Genomic DNA, 18987 nt, shown 5'->3' with positions numbered 1-18987 from the left:
TAGAATTTTCCTAGTTAGAAAAATCATAATGCTTTTTCTCCTATATATCACCTGCGCTAATATCTTGTTAATTGATCATGAACTAGAGAAAATCCTTACGCTTCTCTCAACTAACTAAAAAGGACAACAAACCTGAGGCTAGTTTCAGCCACTCAGGTTAGGCATCAATGAGATCTACACAATTCCTTCTATTAAAATTACTAGCCATGCACTACAGCATACTCTGCCTATGACTAAAATAAGTACACATTACATTACTACACAGAGAAAGAGGATGGGACACTTAACAGCATTTTGTCCAAGCACAGCACACAAGATTCCGTCTGATGCATTTGCACGACATGCACGGATCATGTATGTTGGATCAATGTACTTCACATCAGCATGAATACCAATCTCCTTAAAATATTTTTTTGTCTGACAAAATATTTAATTGAAATTGGAGTTACAGCAGGTCAACCAAAAACCAACTACAGTTGCAGCAAATCAAGAATTATGAGTGGAAGGACTCAAAAATTATAAAGTCATCTATGTATTAATTGAGTTGTTAGCATCTCTATAAGGAAAAGTTAGTCACACTTAAGGGTAAGAATACCCTCCTTGTCCAAGGTCCCCCCCTCTTCCCTTCCAAAAGAAAAAGGTAAAGAGTAGTAGTTCATAATGGAATAATGAACTCATATTAGTACCCTTTGATAGCAAAACCAACAACTAAGGGTGCGTTCGGTATTGTTGTGGATTTAGGTTTTTCATTTTTTTATCCATAAGAAAACAGGAACCACGTTCCGTGCAATCACTTGATTTCTTTTACTAAACAAGAAACCCAAAAACATAGCTTTGTCTTTTTGTTTTTCATGTATCCATCCAACACCCAAATTAAAACCTTCTCCTTTGCCCTCTGTTATCATCACCCACCATCTCTCTCCACCTATTGTTGGCATCACTCAGCATCTCCATCATCATCACTCGACATTTATCTCTCTCACCCCTTTTAGATAATTAATAATTCCTTATTCAAAATGTTGATCAATAGTTAAAAGCCATATCTTCATATTCAATTTCATCATCTTTTTTTTTTTCCACCTGACCTATACCTGATTCTACCATTAAATGGCACCAATATCTATTTTTCTTTCATACAGAATAGAAAATCTTATTGAAATTTTAATTCCCACTTCTATTTGTCTCTGGTTTCATCTATGAGGATGATCTATGGCATGTTAATGGTATATTGATCATGGTAATTTATCAAGATGATGATACGTTTCCTCTTGATATGATTTCTGGTGTTTACATTACAAATGACGAAAAATTAATGGCCAATGGTAATGGGTACTCAAGGAGAACCAAGGGCTTTGTTGGTTGTGAAGGAAAATAGAAAATGTGTCATTTATAGGTAAGGATGATGTCGACACTATATTTTGGCCGATCACCAAAGTCAAGGGACTTTAAAATCGACTCCCAGCCGACGTCCTTCGATCACAAATGACTTTTCCGAATACATCGATTACTCGATCATGAAATAAACTGATCCCACACTTAGTTAATTGTTTTCAATCTCTTATCAGAGGGGTTCAAACCAATGTCAGGTCTCCGTACCATCCAGTCTTGTCCCCCGATCTCTCTTTACAAATATTGTGGGAAGTCATTTAGCTAATGCTAGAATAGGGTTACTCACTTGTATGTCCCAGATATTCCTTAAAATAAAGTTAAGGTTTCTGCCCGGTCTAATGATGATTCCGATCTTAAGAATTCGAATCAAGTCTTTCCAATTCTAATATTCTAAAGTTTTACCCAGTGTTTGGTCATGACTTAGTCCGATCTCATGCTTACAATGTTTTTCCGACCTCTTATACTTAGGTTAATAGTTGCTTTTAAGTTTGATGTTCTAATACGTTCAAACAATCAAGTGCTCATACAATTGGGATGCTTTCCGATCTCATCAAGAAATTGAACAGAAAGAGAGGACTTCACTTCATTTCAAAATAAAAATTTATAAGTTATTCGGCTGGAGGGTCTCCCCCAGCCTGCTCCCCTGATACATTATCAATTCTCTCATTCTCTCTCTCTCTCTCGGGCTCCTCCTCTCTCCCATCTTCATCTCTAGGAGCAAGATCAACCATCCAGGAGAAGTCTTCCCCAGGATAACGCCTTTCAAGCTCGGCCAGAAGATCGCCATGTGCATTCACATAAGATCCAGCTTCCCTTGTCACGGCCTCCTCTTCTTTCGCTCTGATCTCCTCAGTGAGGAGAGCGACATCGGCAGTTCGGCAGGCCCAAGCTTCTTCTAGTTCACGCTCCAGTTCGGCTATCTTGTCCTCATAAGATTATGTCCGACCCTCAATCTTGGTGATATAGTCTTGAGCGGACGAAAGTTGGGCTCTGGCGGAAGCAGCGTCCTGGACCGCCTTCAAAATTTCCTGCCTCAGGAGATGAGTTTTTTCCTTGATTATGTGTTGGTTCACCAGGCTCTCTATACTCAAGCTCATCGTCTGAGCCAAGAGATTATCAAGGCTATCCGGGGTCAGCCTATTCCGATCATCCTGAAGGCATATGGTGGCACCCAGAACTTTGGCCAAGCCCAGATTCCCCCGAACTGAGCGGTTCTTCTCGAGAGAGTGAATGAGGACCTGGGCACCATGAGAAAAGGTCCTTACAGCAGATTGAGAAGATCCTCCCTCGGCACTTGAGGAAACAGGCGGAGGTGGCGGTTCTTCCTGTCGAGGAGGGGAAGGAGGGATCTCCACCTCTGGGATCGGTTGTTCCGAAGGGCGGGACGAAGAGCCCGACACTTCTCCCGAATCTCGCCTTGGCGTCTGGGATGTCGCAACGATCTTTATTTCTCGCACCTTCCGGGAGACCTCTCTTTTTTGCTTGCAGCTCTCCTTTGCGCTTTTGCCTCCAGCCATTCTTGCACGGAAAAACAAGTTAGTGAGATCACCTGAGTCAGGAGGCTAAAGGTTTAGGTTATATTGATCCTAGGTCCGAAGTCAGAGAGCTGCAGTTCATAATCTTCATTGGCGATCACCCTCATAAGCCACCACTTCAGTTCGGCCATTACGGCATATGGGCAAGAATACTTTTGAGTGGCCGCCTGCTCCTTCAATTCCTTTACCATGGCGTCCTCATCTCTATTCAAAGTGACCTTTTTTGGAGCCGAGGGGACCAGGTGTTGCCAGCTGCGTGGGAAACCTTCGAAGCCATTCGGGATCTTGTTCCTCAATATAAAGAATCAGTTCTTCCAGTTCTTCAGCAAAGAGGGGAGGTTGGTAAAAAGCCCACAGTGCGGCTTGGCTTGGAAGAACCAGTACTCGTCGTCCTTCCGGCGAGAAAGCCTATGCAACTCAGCAAAAACCTTCACTATAGGCTCGAGTTTTTTTGCTCGACATAATCCTCTGGAAGCCACTAGGATCCGCTATGAATTAGGGTGCACTTGGGCTACGCTTACATGATGAAGCTTCAGAACTGCCTTAAAGAAATCGTCTAAGGGAAACCGAAGTTCGGCCTTCAGTTGCTCTTCATACACCATGATCACGTCACTTTCTTCAAAGAAATGATTGGCTCGGAGATCACCTTTGCATCGTATAAGCTCAAAAGAGTTGGTTCGGAGGTTATACTCTTGACTAATGGACTGCAGGTCGGTTTCTTTGAGGACCGACGGCAACTCATCCACGGGAAGATTTTCTTTCCCCGAAGTAGAGGCCCATTTGGATTGAGCCACCCGACCGCGAGCTGGGACAGAGGCTGCAGAAGGTTCAGGTCTCCCACTTGGCCTAATTACCTCAACTTCATCTGATGTCCACGAGATGTGAACGGAAGGCGAGCTAGCAGCTCTCTGACCCTCGACGCCGCTTATTTTCAGGGAAAACAAAAGAAATTAATCAAGAAGAGAATCAAAATCCTTACCGGAATGTGATCAGTGCTAAAAAACTTGAGAAAAATGAGAGAAAACGTTGGGATTGCTAAGAGAGGTTTTAAAGACGACATAAGGAAATGACTGACTCACTTCACCCCTATTTATACCCGTTTGAGCATTTAATGCTCACGAAATCTCAAGCGTCGCATCGGTTAGTGGAATCGGCTCACTTTCCTGACACGTCAAGGGAAGATTCCAGAAATGCAATAATAAAATCAAATTAAAGGGATAGGTTAGCTAGGGTTATCGGATTGAGCAAACTTTCAAAACCACGGACCGGCTAATGGCGATTCATTTAGGGATCAGATCGAATATGCATATCAGAGATCGAAAAGGTAACTAACACAATAATAAAACAAAAATCTTCAAATAAAATATCATTTCATTTCCAAAAGATCGGATTACATCATCTGGGCGATCTCAAGAGATCGGATTACATCATTAGGGAAATCATTAAATATTGGATTACATCATTTGGGTGATCTCTAAAGATCAGTACTACATCTTACCTAATAATGGCCTATGTTAAAGCCTAGTCTTGTGGCTGAATCAAAAGATGTGTTTGATCAGAAAGCCAGCCACAAGTATTGGATAGATGTGCAGCTCAGATAGGGTGACTATGACTCTCATGATGGTGAGCAAAGTCATCGTCGATGTCATTGACCAGAACCGAGCTGCAGTCGGGACGCCCGATATGGTGAGGGGCCAAATGAACTTCAAGAGGCGGTCATCGACATTAAAATTGAAATTAGCAGTCCTCTTGCCCGAGATCGATTCACCGATTATATCGGTAGACCGATTCGAGATCGGCACGATCGTCACTTTCGATCTTGATCGGTAAAATAGTCCGGTTCCCTCACTGTCATCGAATGTTGTCCTCATGGTTCTCCGATCGCCGAGATCGTAAATTTTCAGACGAAGGCAAAGAAAACAGTCGAAAAAAGATCAAAAGCAGTCACCATAGTCAGAATTGTTATCGGAGAAGCTAGAATAGGAGAAATGGAGAAACGGAAGGAGGAGAAGTGAAGTGTGAAGGAGCTTTCTCATTGGTGCATATATATAGGGCCTGAGCATTTATTGCATACAGAAACCGAAGTGGATGCATCGGTAACCGAAGAATTAATTGCTTTGACTAAGGCAGGTCGGATAAAGAGGAAAAATCTAGAATGGGAGAGATCGCGAAGCGATGAGGAACCCGATATGAGAAAGATCAGAAAAAGAAAGGGTCATAATAGAGAGATCGGAAAGAATAGAGATCAGAAAGCACGAAGAGGATAGAATGACTTCCAATCAACTCTTTTCATAATCAGTGCCAAGTTAGTTAAAGCGTTGTAGGTGGATCAAATCTTCACCGCACGCCTCATCTGCAGAAAAGCCCACCTAGTTGACAGACACCAAAACAGTTACGACAGTCCTGTACACCTTGATCTCCACCATTGATCATACTTGTAAGGACGGACCCGGAGCCCTTAGATCAAAAAGCAAACGACAGGTCCGGTGCTTTTTATTCCCAGTCCTCGGATCCATCTTGTAAGGCAAGACCCTGAGCCGTTGGATTAAGAGGAGAAAGGACGAATATTCTGAATAGGATCCCAGCCGTCCATTTTGATTCTCTTTAATTCTCAAATATCGGATCATGTCCCTTTGAATCTAAACCCTCTGTCTCTCCTGCGGAGATCCTGACCCTTCATTAAGAGCACCCGTTCCCTATAAATACCTGCATGTAATACTGTAGAAGGGACGGACGAAAAAGGTGGTGGTGATTATAGTGGAAAGGCTCTGAAATCTAATTCAGTCTTGCTACTTTGCCATTTTGAGCTTTCAAGAAACTGTAACACCCTAGGCAAATTCCACATCGACAAAACACGGGAGAGATGCTGGGTTTATAAGTTAGTGGTTCATAACCCCTAGTGACGCGTTTTAAAACCGTGAGGGCTTCAGCTCAGAGCGGACAATATCACTAGTGGGCTGGGCCATTACATTTGTGGTATCAGAGCCGCTTCGCGTGCAACCTTGAACGATGGTGGGGCAAACCTCAGCAAGGACACTGAGTCCCATAAGGGGGGTGGATTGTAACACCCTAGGCAAATCCCACATCGGCAAAACATGGGAGAGATGCTGGGTTTATAAGTTGGTGGTTCGTAACCCCTAGTGATGCGCTTTAAAACCATGAGGGCTTCGGCCTAGAGCGGACAATATCACTAGTGGGCCGGGCCGTTACAGAAACTTTAGAAACTAGTTTTCTTAAGTATCTTCATCGAATGAGTTCTGAACCCTAAAATCTCCATTTTTCAGTGCTTGTTCATCGCTCTGAAAGGCCATTTTCTTTACTCAGTTTCATTCCCACTTCCTCGATATTGGTACATTACTCTCCTCATTCAACTTCATTCCGACCTGGTTCCTGCTACTTCTAGTAAGTTTTAATCTTTTGGCCATCGGTTTCCACCTCTACAAGATTTGTGAACAACAGAGTTAGCTCAACAGCCTCAACCTCCCACAGGTGAGTGTCTAGACTGTCATTTCGCTGGATGCTTGTGTTTTATTTTATCTGTTTTTATTCTTCAAATTTCCATTATGTTCAGTCACACTAAAATCTCAACGTAGATTATTCAGGCCAATAGTTATTTCCTGATGTTTACTTCTTCTATTCATTCGTAAACTTTATTTATTTCTTCTTAGTTTTCATTTCCTTTAAAAATAGGTGTTCTGGTTGTGGGCAACTTGTAGGTAACTTAAAAGATATTGGTAGAAGTATCTTAACGTGAAGGTTTTTTTTTTTTTTCAAACAAATAAAAATAACAAAAGGTCGAATAGTAGGTCAGAGGAATAAGTTATAAGGTCAAGTTACGAAACGAGCCTAGGAGATAACATAATAGAGTGGGAATCGAGATGAGATCGGGTCCCGGACTAGTAACTAAAAGAGATCGGATATCGCCAGCCAAAAAGCTCTGATAAGGCGATCACATAGGAGATCAGCGAGAAGTTCAGTCTTGTATCCACCCTCTAATTATAAGGCTCAGTGGGTTAAGAAAAGCTTTGCACGTGTTTCTGGCGCTCTCTGGAGCCAGAATCTTTAGTTCAAAGTCCTTACGATATACGATCCTAACAAACACTTTAAGAGATCAGGGGAGAGTTCTTACTTGATTCTCATTTAAATAAAACACGGAGATCGAATGAGAGTTCTTATCCTAGATCCTTTACTTAAAATTTTAAATTAAACACTCTAAGAGATCCGGGGAGAGTTCTTACCTGATTCTCATTTAAACAAAAACATGGAGATGGGAGGAGAGTTCTTATCCGAGATCCTTCACTTAAAATTTTAAACCAAACACTTTAAGAGATCGGGGGAGAGTTTTTACCTGATTCTTAATTAAAAAAAACACGGAGATCGGAGGAGAGTTCTTATCCGAGATCCTTCACTTAAAATTTTAAATTAAACACTCTAAAAAATCGGGGGAGAGTTCTTACTTGATTCTCATTTAAATAAAACACGGAGATCAAAGGAGAGTTCTTATCTGAGATCCTTCACTTAAAGTTTTAAAATAAACACTTTCAAAGATCGGGGGAGAGTTCTTACCTGATTCTCATTTAAATAAAAACATGGAGATCGGAGAAGAGTTCTTATCCGAGGTCCTTCACTTAAAATTTTAAACTACTCTAAGAGATAGGGGGAGAGTTCTTACCTAATTCTCATTTAAATAAAAACACAGAGATCGGAGGAGAGTTCTTATCCGAGATCCTCCACTAAAAAAAAACTTTAAACTGAATACTTTAAGAGATCGGGGGAGAGTTCTTACCCGATTCTCAACCAAAACCTTAATAAAATATGTGGAGATCGGAGGAGAGTTATTATCTAAAATCTCCCGTTTAAAACTCTAAAAACATACCTGGAGATAGGTAGAAACTTCTTATCCGAGCTCTCTTAACAAAATCCAAATTAAAATAACACAACTCCAATACACAAGATAACTTTACTCGATACCTATTCACTAAAGGGCCATCTCGTGAACTTGTATTCTTGGGCAACCCAAAATAAGTGAAATATAAAATATTCCTTTATGTCGCACAAAGGATTAACATTATTACTATCCCGACCCTTTAATTATCTTTTTAACTTATGAAGAGCATAACATTAAATCTGTTTACCCTTGTTAAGGGACGAGGTGGGGTGCCTAACACCTTCCCCATCCGTATACGGACTCCGAACCTAGAATCTCTGTTTTCGAAGTGGTTGCTTTTTAATTTACCTTCACAAATGGTTTTCTTTAATTTCCCTCAAAATTAAAGTGGCTACTCCTCACTTTTCCCAGTTCGGTGAAGAGCTTCATTGAGGCGACCGCCAATTACCTTGCGAACAGCTTGGCGACTTCACTGGGGATTTCTTTTTCACCTTAACCCTGGTTTAGAGGTCCAAAAGCGGATTTAATTTTGTGCTCTTGTAAATTAAAATCGTAATTAGGGTGTTTAACTTACAAAATTCAAAAATCTTAATGTGTTAATTATTGTTATTCCTAACCGTTTTGCTTATCTTGATTGTCTTATTTCCCACAGCACTCTTCGTCTAAAAAAAACAAAATGGAAGAAGGAAAAATTCCCCTGTACAGGTAAGAGATAAATGTGTCCCTTTACACACTGAATACTCACAAAATGTTCTCACACACTTCAGCCCTACACCCTGGCTTTCTCACCCTTTTAGGAAATAGGAGGGAGTCATGTAGCAGTACCCGTGGGTTTTACCCCGTTAGTATCCGTGAAGGCTTCTGCTCAGATTGGAACTTGTACCATCTACTGTGATACCCGTGGAATTCTCCCGTTAGTATCATGGTGGTGGAATGGGGCTCTACTGTTTACAGTAGGGACGATTTGGGGACCTGTGGCTTTTAGAAAATTAGACCTTCAGCTAAACTATCACATTAGCTGAAAGCCGTAGCAAACTACCTCATAAGATAGAACTATCTAATTAGATAGTACTTACCCGGTACTAGGACTCTTCCTGTCTTAGGATAAAAAGGGACATACTTTTACCTTACTCTGTTTGTATTTTTAATTTTCTTTTTTTTTTTTACAAAAAGAAGGGGTAATTTTGAATCATACTGTCAAAATGATCTAAACACCTTCCTACTTTGATAGGAGTATAGATATTACCACATCAGCAGTATAATTTAAAATTACCTGAATTTATTCCGCTAACAATTTTCTCCACAGGAGTTGTGAATTGGAGTCTGAAAAGGGTAAAACAGAAACTTTAACATGGCATCCTCGAGTCAGTCGACGGAAGAAGTTCCTAGACAAGAACAGAACACTAGACCATGGTCCAAACCGCTTCGTAGTTCAGAGTCCCCACAGAGTGATGCCACCTGGGCACACACTGGCCTGTTACCTCTTGTCACGACCCAACCTATGGGCCGGACCGGCACTAGGACCTGGGCCAGCCTAAAGCCCCCGAGGCCCGTAGTAAGCCTAACTGTTCATTAACCCAACTCTAAGGCCCATTGGGCCCAAATTCAAGAAAACAAACGGACAGAGTCCGGCCATAAAATGGACTTTCCAACGGGGAGTTTTCGACTCACCCGACCTGTAAACACAATAAACAATCTATTGGGGAGCTCAGCTCACCCTCCACATACTCATCAACATAATAATAAATGGGAGCTCAGCTCCCTCATCCAATCCATCAAACAGACTTAAAAATATTAAGTTTACAGGTCCAACATGATAATAATATTACAGACCAAATTCAAATAATTACTGCTAACACATGCGGAAATTCTAGGAGTAAATAAAATTACACAAATATCGATAAACAACCTGCGAAGTATAAAAGCAGGTTAACCCAGAATAAAATATCCTCCTGTGGCCTGTAAAAATTTTTGAACAGGAGTGAGCGTTCGACTCAGAGAGTAAAATATCAATTTTAACTATAATCTCTATAACTATCTAAAACTAATGCACCCTGTAGAGTGAAATGCAACATCAACAACATTTTCACATCATAACATCAAAAAGGTAATTTGGAGCACTCACACACCCTGTAGTATCAATAATAACATATGGGAGCTGATCCCCTATCTGACTCTCTTTAATCCAACTGGTGCGGTAATTACTCAAGCTCGGACTTCCACTTAATAACCAAATCGAGGGTCCCAGCGAATTACTCAAGCCGTGACTACCCCTCGAAGGATCGGGTCCCAGCGAATTACTCAAGCCGTGACTACCCCGTCCTATCCATAGTCCACACCACATCACACGCACGCCAACGCACGCACACTGCTCCAAATTACCACAACAACATCATGGCACTTTAACATTTATCAATGCATCATAAATCGTGCCTAGAGTTTAACTACATAAATATATGCATATAAGTGATGCATGGGCATGCTGAACATATAATAATATCGAAATTACAATTAAAATTAATATTTTACTCACAGACTTGACGACAAATTACTGTGGCAGCTGGGCGGAGGAAGAAAGGCATCGGCTCACCTGACAATCATATTACATTTATTTAATACAATCTGACTCAATACAAATAAAGAAAAAGACCAATTACGTCCTAAGTCGTGCCGAAAATTCGGCAGAGTCTCCCCTATACCTAGGACCTATCCAACTTGCAAAAGGGCTAAAAACGCACTTCTATATCCACAATCCATATATCCACAACTCAATCACATCACACAGCCCCTCCTGGGCCCATCAAATCAATCATTCATCACAATATGTAAAATTTCAATTTAGTCCTTATAATTGATCATTTTTGCAAAAACTGCTCAAATAAGCTCTAAAAATTATAAAACTACTTGCATGGTCCTTAGAAATATTACTAAGCTATTGCAAAAAGAATCGTAATTTTCTAAGCTACCACGAATATTTTATGGATTTTTAATCCTATTTAAGTACTAGAAAATTACGAAAAAGCAAGGTTCGGGTTTACCTTTGCCGATTCCGACTTTGGGAACGCGCTCGGGATGCCTGACAATGGTGGGGTAGCCAAAACCTCGATCCAATTCGGAGACTTTTTCGGTAGCTGGTCTGTCTGGCCGGAAATTCACAGATCCGGACAACTGTCGAATTTCCGCGAATTGAGGATACCTACACGAAGCCCAATAATAATATATAAAAAAATCAGGGGTGTTACATTCTTCCCCCCTTACAGAAAATTCGTCCTCGAATTTTACACAAGGCAGAATAAATCACATGATTATACATTGAACAGATAAGGGTACTTGCTACGCATGTCCCGTTCTAACTCCCAGGTGCACTCTTCCACTGACTGACTCCTCCACAAAACCTTCACCATAGGGATCTGTTTTGATCTTAATTGTCTCACTTGGTAGTCCACTATGGCTACAGGTTGCTCCTCAAATGTCAAGTTCTCTTTTAACTCTATTACATCTGGTTATAGTACATGAGAAGGATCTGGAATGTATTTTCTTAGCATGGAGATGTGAAACACGGGATGAACATGAGAAAGGTTGGGTGGTAGCTCCAACCGGTAGGCAACTGCTCCAACTCTATCCGTAACCTCAAAAGGTCCAATATACTGAGGTGCCAACTTGCCCTTTTTCCAAATCTCATGACTCCCTTCATTGGAGAAACCTTCAGGAATACATAGTCGCCCACTGCAAACTCCACATCCCTCCGTCTGGGGTCTGCATAACTCTTCTGCCTACTGAAAGTTGTTTTCAGTCGTTCCCTGATTAAAGGAACTACCTCTGAAGTGTACTGCACTAGGTCTACATCATGCACCTTCGCTTCCCCCATTTCCGTCCAACACAGAGGAGACCTACACTTTCTTCCATATAGTGCCTCATAGGGTGGCATCCCTATGCTGGAGTGATAACTGTTGTAGGCAAACTCCACCAAAGCTAGCTGCTCATCCCATTGACCTCCAAAATCCAAAACACTCATGCGAAGCATGTCTTCCAGTGTTTGGATTGTCCTTCAATTTGTCCGTGCATGCGAGGGTGGAAAGCCGTACTGAAGTTCAACTGTGTGCCAAGTGCCTCCTGCAACTTTCTCCAAAACCGAGAAGTGAACTGGGGCCCTCTGTCAGATATTATGGAAGCCGGAACTCCATGCAATCTGACTATTTCTCGAATGTAGAGCCGGGCATACTGTGCCACAGAATATGTAGTCTTCACAGGCAAGAAGTGAGCTGATTGGTTAGGCGGTCTACAATTACCCATATCGAATCATATCCTCGCGTGGTGCAGCGGCCAGTCCACAAAATCCATAGAAATCATTTTCCACTTCCATTCTGGGATAGGGAGCTCTTGCAACTTTCCTGACGGTCTCTGGTGTTCAAACTTCACCTTCTGACAAGTCAAGCACTTGGACACAAAGTCTGCTATGTCTCTCTTCATGCCATTCCACCAATAGCTATCTTTCACATCATGGTACATCTTGGTGGAACCTGGGTGGACATTGTACAGTGTATAGTGTGCCTCTCGCATGATTTCATCTCTGAGATTGTCTACATCTGGCACACATATCCTAGAACCTTGCACTAGGGTACCATCATTGGCAAATCCAAACTCACCACCTTCACCTTGTTGTACTCTTTCTATGATCTTCATTAATTGTTGGTCTCTGCGTTCGGAAACTCTAACTCTATCTCGCAAGTCCGGCCTCACCAAAAACGAGCCAACAAGACCCCTCATCTGAAAGATCTAGGATTAAACCTTGATCCATCAACTCATGTACTTCTGAATCAACGGTCTCTTCTTTCTTTGAAATGTGCCAAACCGCGGAAGATTTTTACGCTTAAAGCATCTGCTACTACATTGGCCTTCCCAGGGTGGTACTGGATGGGGCAATCATAGTCTTCCAGAAGCTCCATCCATCTCCTCTGTCTCAAGTTTAAATCCCTCTGTTGGAAGATGTACTTCAAACTCTTATGGTCGGTGTATATCTCGCACACTTCACCATGCAGGTAGTGTCTCCAGATTTTTAGTGCGAAGACTACAGCCGCCATTTCCAAATCATGGGTGGTATATTTATGGTCATGCCTCTTCAGCTGCGTTGAAGCATAAGCCACTACTTTTCCATTCCGCATCAAAACACACCTAGGCCAACTCGAGGCGTCCACGATTACCAGTGTATCCTTCACCGCTCATAGGTAGTGTTAACACGAGGCGGTGGTTAGACACTCCTTATCCTAATCATTATAACTGACTCTATCTATATATCTTCATGTCCTTTGCATCTTATCCACTTCTCTTTTCCTATTTTTGGTATTGTTGGTATCATTTCAACCTGCTGTACTTATTCCTTAATTTTAGTCCTATCTCATCCTTACACCTTTTCCTTCAAAGATGTTTATCCCATCATCAACTTTAACTTTCTTTTTATTTCTTAGTCTTATCTTGAATACTAGTTTCATTACTTCAAGAATTCTAACCCTATGATTTACTCCTACCAGCACATTCTTCACCTTATGTAACACTTATAATTACCCATAGAAAAAAATTTTTTTTTTTCTTGTATCCCCTTTTTTTCCAACTTAACTATCAGAACATTATCATTCCCTATCAGCCTTAGTAGGAAATTGCTTATCCTGGATGAATATGAGCCCCATAAACTATAAGTTCCATCTGAACTAACACGGCTGTAGGAAATATGTGTCATGCCTTAATTCCAAACAAGATACTTCACGTGTTCATTCTCCTTACTATAATCATATATACTGCCCATAGCTTTCTAAACTTCAACCTCAAATTACCCATCAGCAACAATTTCATCTATTGAATCTCAACCATAAACAGTACTTCCTCCAGCTCATAGTTTAAAACAGTTGCAAGCCTTAGTAGCTAACTCAATTTAACTCCTATCATTACTCTGTTCGTCCTTTCATACTTAATACTAGGTATGCACTTACTGTCATTCTCATATCAGGAAATTATGTATGAATTTGTGCCTACTAAACTCTCAATAACTAGGTCTCCTTGACTCGGTTTACATTCTTATATAACCTTCTAGAACCAAAAGCACAAGCTAAACTTGAAAAGAAAGAAAATATCCTCTTATATTCAACTACACCCGATTGTCATATTATAACGTTTCACCTAAGTTTCTTGGTCTTTCTCTCCAAATTTCATCATCTCCTAGCACAATTATGCTCTACCTATAAGGTATCATCTGCATGAACCCTTTACCGTACCATTTTCCTTCTTGACATAATATTTTATAATTTATTAACTTTACTTATACTCGACCTATGATTCATATCTATCATCGTTTTTATTGTGCCCTTAACTTTTGTTGATTCCTGAAAGATTTCTCTCACTAATAAATTCTTCCAACACTAATTCCACCCTTATCTATGGTCATTAATTTGATCCTTGAACTTTCTAGTGATTTATAACCACCCAAACTTGTCTTTTTTTTTTTTTTTTTTTTTTCTACCCCTACTGTTGTCCTGTCGTTATTGCTTCACTACAAAGTGATTCTGTTGATCACATTAACAATGTTTGCCTGACATTCATAACGAACCTCTAACTACCTTTTCACTATCTCAAAAGTCTAAACTAAGCATATGTATCATTATCTATCATTCTTTTCCTCTCATCATACCTATTTGATCCCTTAGACTGACTTTTATTCAACTTACTGCTTACTAACTTCTCTTTCTCTACCTATTTAGGTAGTCCGCAATACCATCGCACACCTTCTAACATTTACTCATTATTATTGTATTCCATACCTCCATCACTTCTCTCACTAATGTGGTCCCATTTTGGGTTTTCCATCCTTGTCATTCTCCTTGCCAAGAATAACACTTAGCCTATCCTATATCTTAACTTTGTTCCTTTTATTATGCGCTCTTTAGGTTGTCCTTTCATTTATTTCCTTTGTCTTACCCAAAATAGAACTTGACTATTCTATCCCTGGTTCCATTCTTCTTCCTAACATAATAGCTGTACTTGCTAACTATATCTTTCAGAGTCTCTATCGCGTTATCATATGTCTGTGCTACTCAGATTTAGTCCTTTGACCACTCTAGCTAGTACTTCCACTAGCATTTAGATTATATTGCATCTGCAATCAATTGTCCAAACTTTCATTCTGCACTTTCTTTATCCATTGGCCTTCTGTGATTTATTTTCGCTAATTTATTACTCTTAACACCATTATAATTAGATTATACTATTGTTTTGAATAATTTGAAATTAGAAAGGAACTCAGCAAATTATAGTCATACTTTTATTGTATGATCTCTATTCTTATCCTTTAGCTTACATAATACCCTTACTACCTCGAGAACTGATTCTGCAGTAATTTTATTTATTATTATTTTTATTATTATTATTATTATTATTTTCCATGTTTACTCAATTCCAAAACTTAAGATTTCGGGCACCCAAACCCGTCATCCAATTCAAAGGATTTACATCCATCGTGATCTGATTATATATGATTCCTATAATGGAACTTGTATCCTCTTCAGGATACCCGAGCCAACTACTCTCTACCACACTCTACAGTCCCATCTGGGACACTATTCCATATGTCATCATTATCAGTAATAACCTTCGATCCATTCTGAAAAGATAGGACTATATCCTAACTTGCTGCAACAAAGGTACTACATCTACCACCTTGCCAGAACCATGTCAAGTTAATGACTCTTTTATCATATCATAGCTCTATAAATCATCAATTCATAGTTTCGACCTTCTCTAGGTAGTAGAGTTGTACTTTATTCCATACTGATACACACAAGGTATACTATTCTCACTCTATAAGTGTCACCTTTACTTTGCAACTAGTCCGAAACCTGCAGTCCGATGGCAACTCTTGATGTAACTTTAGCTCATCTTTGGGAGTAATCGAGTCACGACTCTAGTTATCACCCAACTGTGACCTTTCAATATTCTAACTCTAGACTCTTAGCCAGGAGTTCCCAACTCCTTTGCAGATATAGAACTCTGTTCTGGTATTACTGTACCAAAATAGAGACTGCCTGCAACATCCTCATTATGGAGCACCATGGGGATGCACGCAGCTCTACACAATAATCTCATGTCGATCGTAATCTGCGACTTCAGAGCAGACATCGAGAACAGTGTATAGGTACTATGATACGTCCTGACAGACTAGGTCGCCTAATTTCTTATCGCTCTTGAATCGTCTCTTATCCCCAACGTATTCTGACTGGGTCATCTCACGATGTTGCTAGTAGTGGTATCCTCATCCTTATCTAGGGCAACTGTACTTTTAAGACTCACTTTTATGTACTCGTGTCTTACACGAAATGGGCACACCATTTAAACCCATACTGATAAAAATATAACATTTCTTGGAGTACGTATCCTCATGATAGATCTCACATGTCTACTAACTCTATTTCACATTTCTGTGTACTCCACGAAAATCAAGACACTAACTGAGGTAATCTTATATTTCCCGAGGTATAACGTAGAATCTAGAAACAAAGAATTACAGGAAAAGACGAAACAGAATCCTATACTCCGCATGTGACTCCTAGTAGACTCTTCCCAACACTTAGATAATTTTTCCCTATGAATCTGGAGCCTAAGCTCTGATACCACATTTGTCACGACCCAACCTATGGGCCGGACCGGCACTAGGACCTGGGCCAGCCTAAAGCCCCCGAGGCCCGTAGTAAGCCTAACTGTTCATTAACCCAACTCTAAGGCCTATTGGGCCCAAATTCAAGAAAACAAATGGACAGAGTCCGGCCATAAAATGGACTTTCCAACGGGGAGTTTTCGACTCACCCGACCTGTAAACACAATAAACAATCTATTGGGGAGCTCAGCTCACCCTCCACATACTCATCAACATAATAATAAATGGGAGCTCAGCTCCCTCATCCAATCCATCAAACAGACTTAAAAATATTAAGTTTACAGGTCCAACATGATAATAATATTACAGACCAAATTCAAATAATTACTGCTAACACATGCGGAAATTCTAGGAGTAAATAAAATTACACAAATATCGATAAACAACCTGCGAAGTATAAAAGCAGGTTAACCCAGAATAAAATATCCTCCTGTGGCCTGTAAAAATTTTTGAACAGGAGTGAGCGTTCGACTCAGAGAGTAAAATATCAATTTTAATTATAATCTCTATAACTATCTAAAACTAATGCACCCTGTAGAGTGAAATGCAACATCAACAACATTTTCACATCATAACATCAAAAAGGTAATTTGGAGCACTCACACACCCTGTAGTATCAATAATAACATATGGGAGCTGATCCCCTATACAGCTCTCTTTAATCCAACCTGGTGCCAGCGAATTACTCAAGCTCGGACTTCCACTTAATAACCAAATCGAGGGTCCCAGCGAATTACTCAAGCCGTGACTACCCCTCGAAGGATCGGGTCCCAGCGAATTACTCAAGCCGTGACTACCCCGTCCTATCCATAGTCCACACCACATCACACGCACACCAACGCACGCACACTGCTCCAAATTACCACAACAACATCATGGCACTTTAACATTTATCAATGCATCATAAATCGTGCCTAGAGTTTAACTACATAAATATATGCATATAAGTGATGCATGGGCATGCTGAACATATAATAATATCGAAATTACAATTAAAATTAATATTTTACTCACAGACTTGACGACAAATTACTGTGGCAGCTGGGCGGAGGAAGAAGGTCTGTCGGCTCACGACAATCATATTACATTTATTTAATACAATCGACTCAATACAAATAAAGAAAAGACCAATTACGTCTAAGTCGTAGAAAATCCGTGAGTCTCCCTTATACCTAGGACCTACCCAACCCGCAAAAGGGCTAAAACGCACTTCTATATCCACAATCCATATATCCACAACTCAATCACATCACAGCCCCTCCAGGCCCATCAAATCAATCATTCATCACAATATGTAAAATTTCAATTTAGTCCTTATAATTGATCATTTTTGCAAAAGCGCTCAAATAAGCTCTAAAAATTATAAAACTACGCCTGCGGTCCTTAGAAATATTACTAAGCTATTGCAAAAAGAATCGTAATTTTCTAAGCTACCACGAATATTTTATGGATTTTTAATCCTATTTAAGCACTAGAAAATTACGAAAAAGCAAGGTTCGGGTTTACCTTTGCCGATTCCGACTTCGGGAACGCGCTCGGGATGCCTGACAATGGTGGGGTAGCCAAAACCTCGATCCAATTCGGAGACTTTTTCGGTAGCTGGTCTGTCTGACCGGAAATTCACAGATCCGGACAACTGTCGAATTTCCGCGAATTGAGGATACCTACACGAAGCCCAATAATAATATATAAAAAAATCAGGGGTGTTACACCTCTATTAGATCCGAGCAGGGTCGAAGTCAAAATGACCGGTCTTGCGGAGCTATCTAGCATTTGGAAATCACTTCCCGATCATGTCAAGGCAAAGTTTGAGAAAAAATATGGAAGGATTGCAACCTTGATACGGGTCAGAGTCCAAGTTCCGGCAATAAAAGCCATGCTGTCAATTTGGAATCCCAAGTATAGGGTGTTCTCCTTCAACGACATCGACACGACCCCCACTATGGAAGAATATCAGGCGCTGCTAGAGATTCCTTATGTGGCACAGAATCGAATTTACCTACACCTCGAGCATAGGCAGACTTGGAAATGGTTCGCGCATATGTTGGGGGTCCCCGCAGAGGAACCAAAGGCAAGAGAAACTGTCAAAGGGAACACGCATGGTTGGTATTGGACCTACCTCAAGAAGCAGTTGGATCTGTACATCCAGAACAAACAATGGGAGCAAGCTTCAACGGCGCTGGCTCTGGGGATCTACGGCCTGATCTTATTCCCCGGGCCTTTGGGAATTATAACCTGTAATGTCACGGAGATGTTCTAGGCAGTAGAAAAGCAAAAGGTCAACCCAATACCGACAATCTTTGTAGAGACCCTATTGACTCTTATTGTCGAAGACAAGGCAGGGATCTATTAAGTGCTGTTCTCAATTGCTACACCTTTGGATCCTCAGCCACATGTGTCCTCTGGAGACTAAGGGGTTAACGTGGTATCCTGATCAGCCGCTTATTGAGAAAATGGCTAAATTAGCAATCAGTCCA

General features: G+C 40.6%; 1 pseudogene; it reads right to left on the bottom strand.

Moving 5' to 3' along the window:
- LOC110634465 (ATP-dependent 6-phosphofructokinase 5, chloroplastic-like) overlaps positions 1 to 18987 on the bottom strand; it is a 45103-nt pseudogene that overhangs the window by 832 nt on the left and 25284 nt on the right.

This window comes from Hevea brasiliensis, chromosome 10 (assembly GCF_030052815.1).
Source record: "Hevea brasiliensis isolate MT/VB/25A 57/8 chromosome 10, ASM3005281v1, whole genome shotgun sequence".
In the NCBI taxonomy this organism is placed as follows: domain Eukaryota; kingdom Viridiplantae; phylum Streptophyta; class Magnoliopsida; order Malpighiales; family Euphorbiaceae; genus Hevea; species Hevea brasiliensis.
Note: the sequence above shows the minus strand (reverse complement) of the source record. Positions and strands in the feature narration are given on the sequence as shown.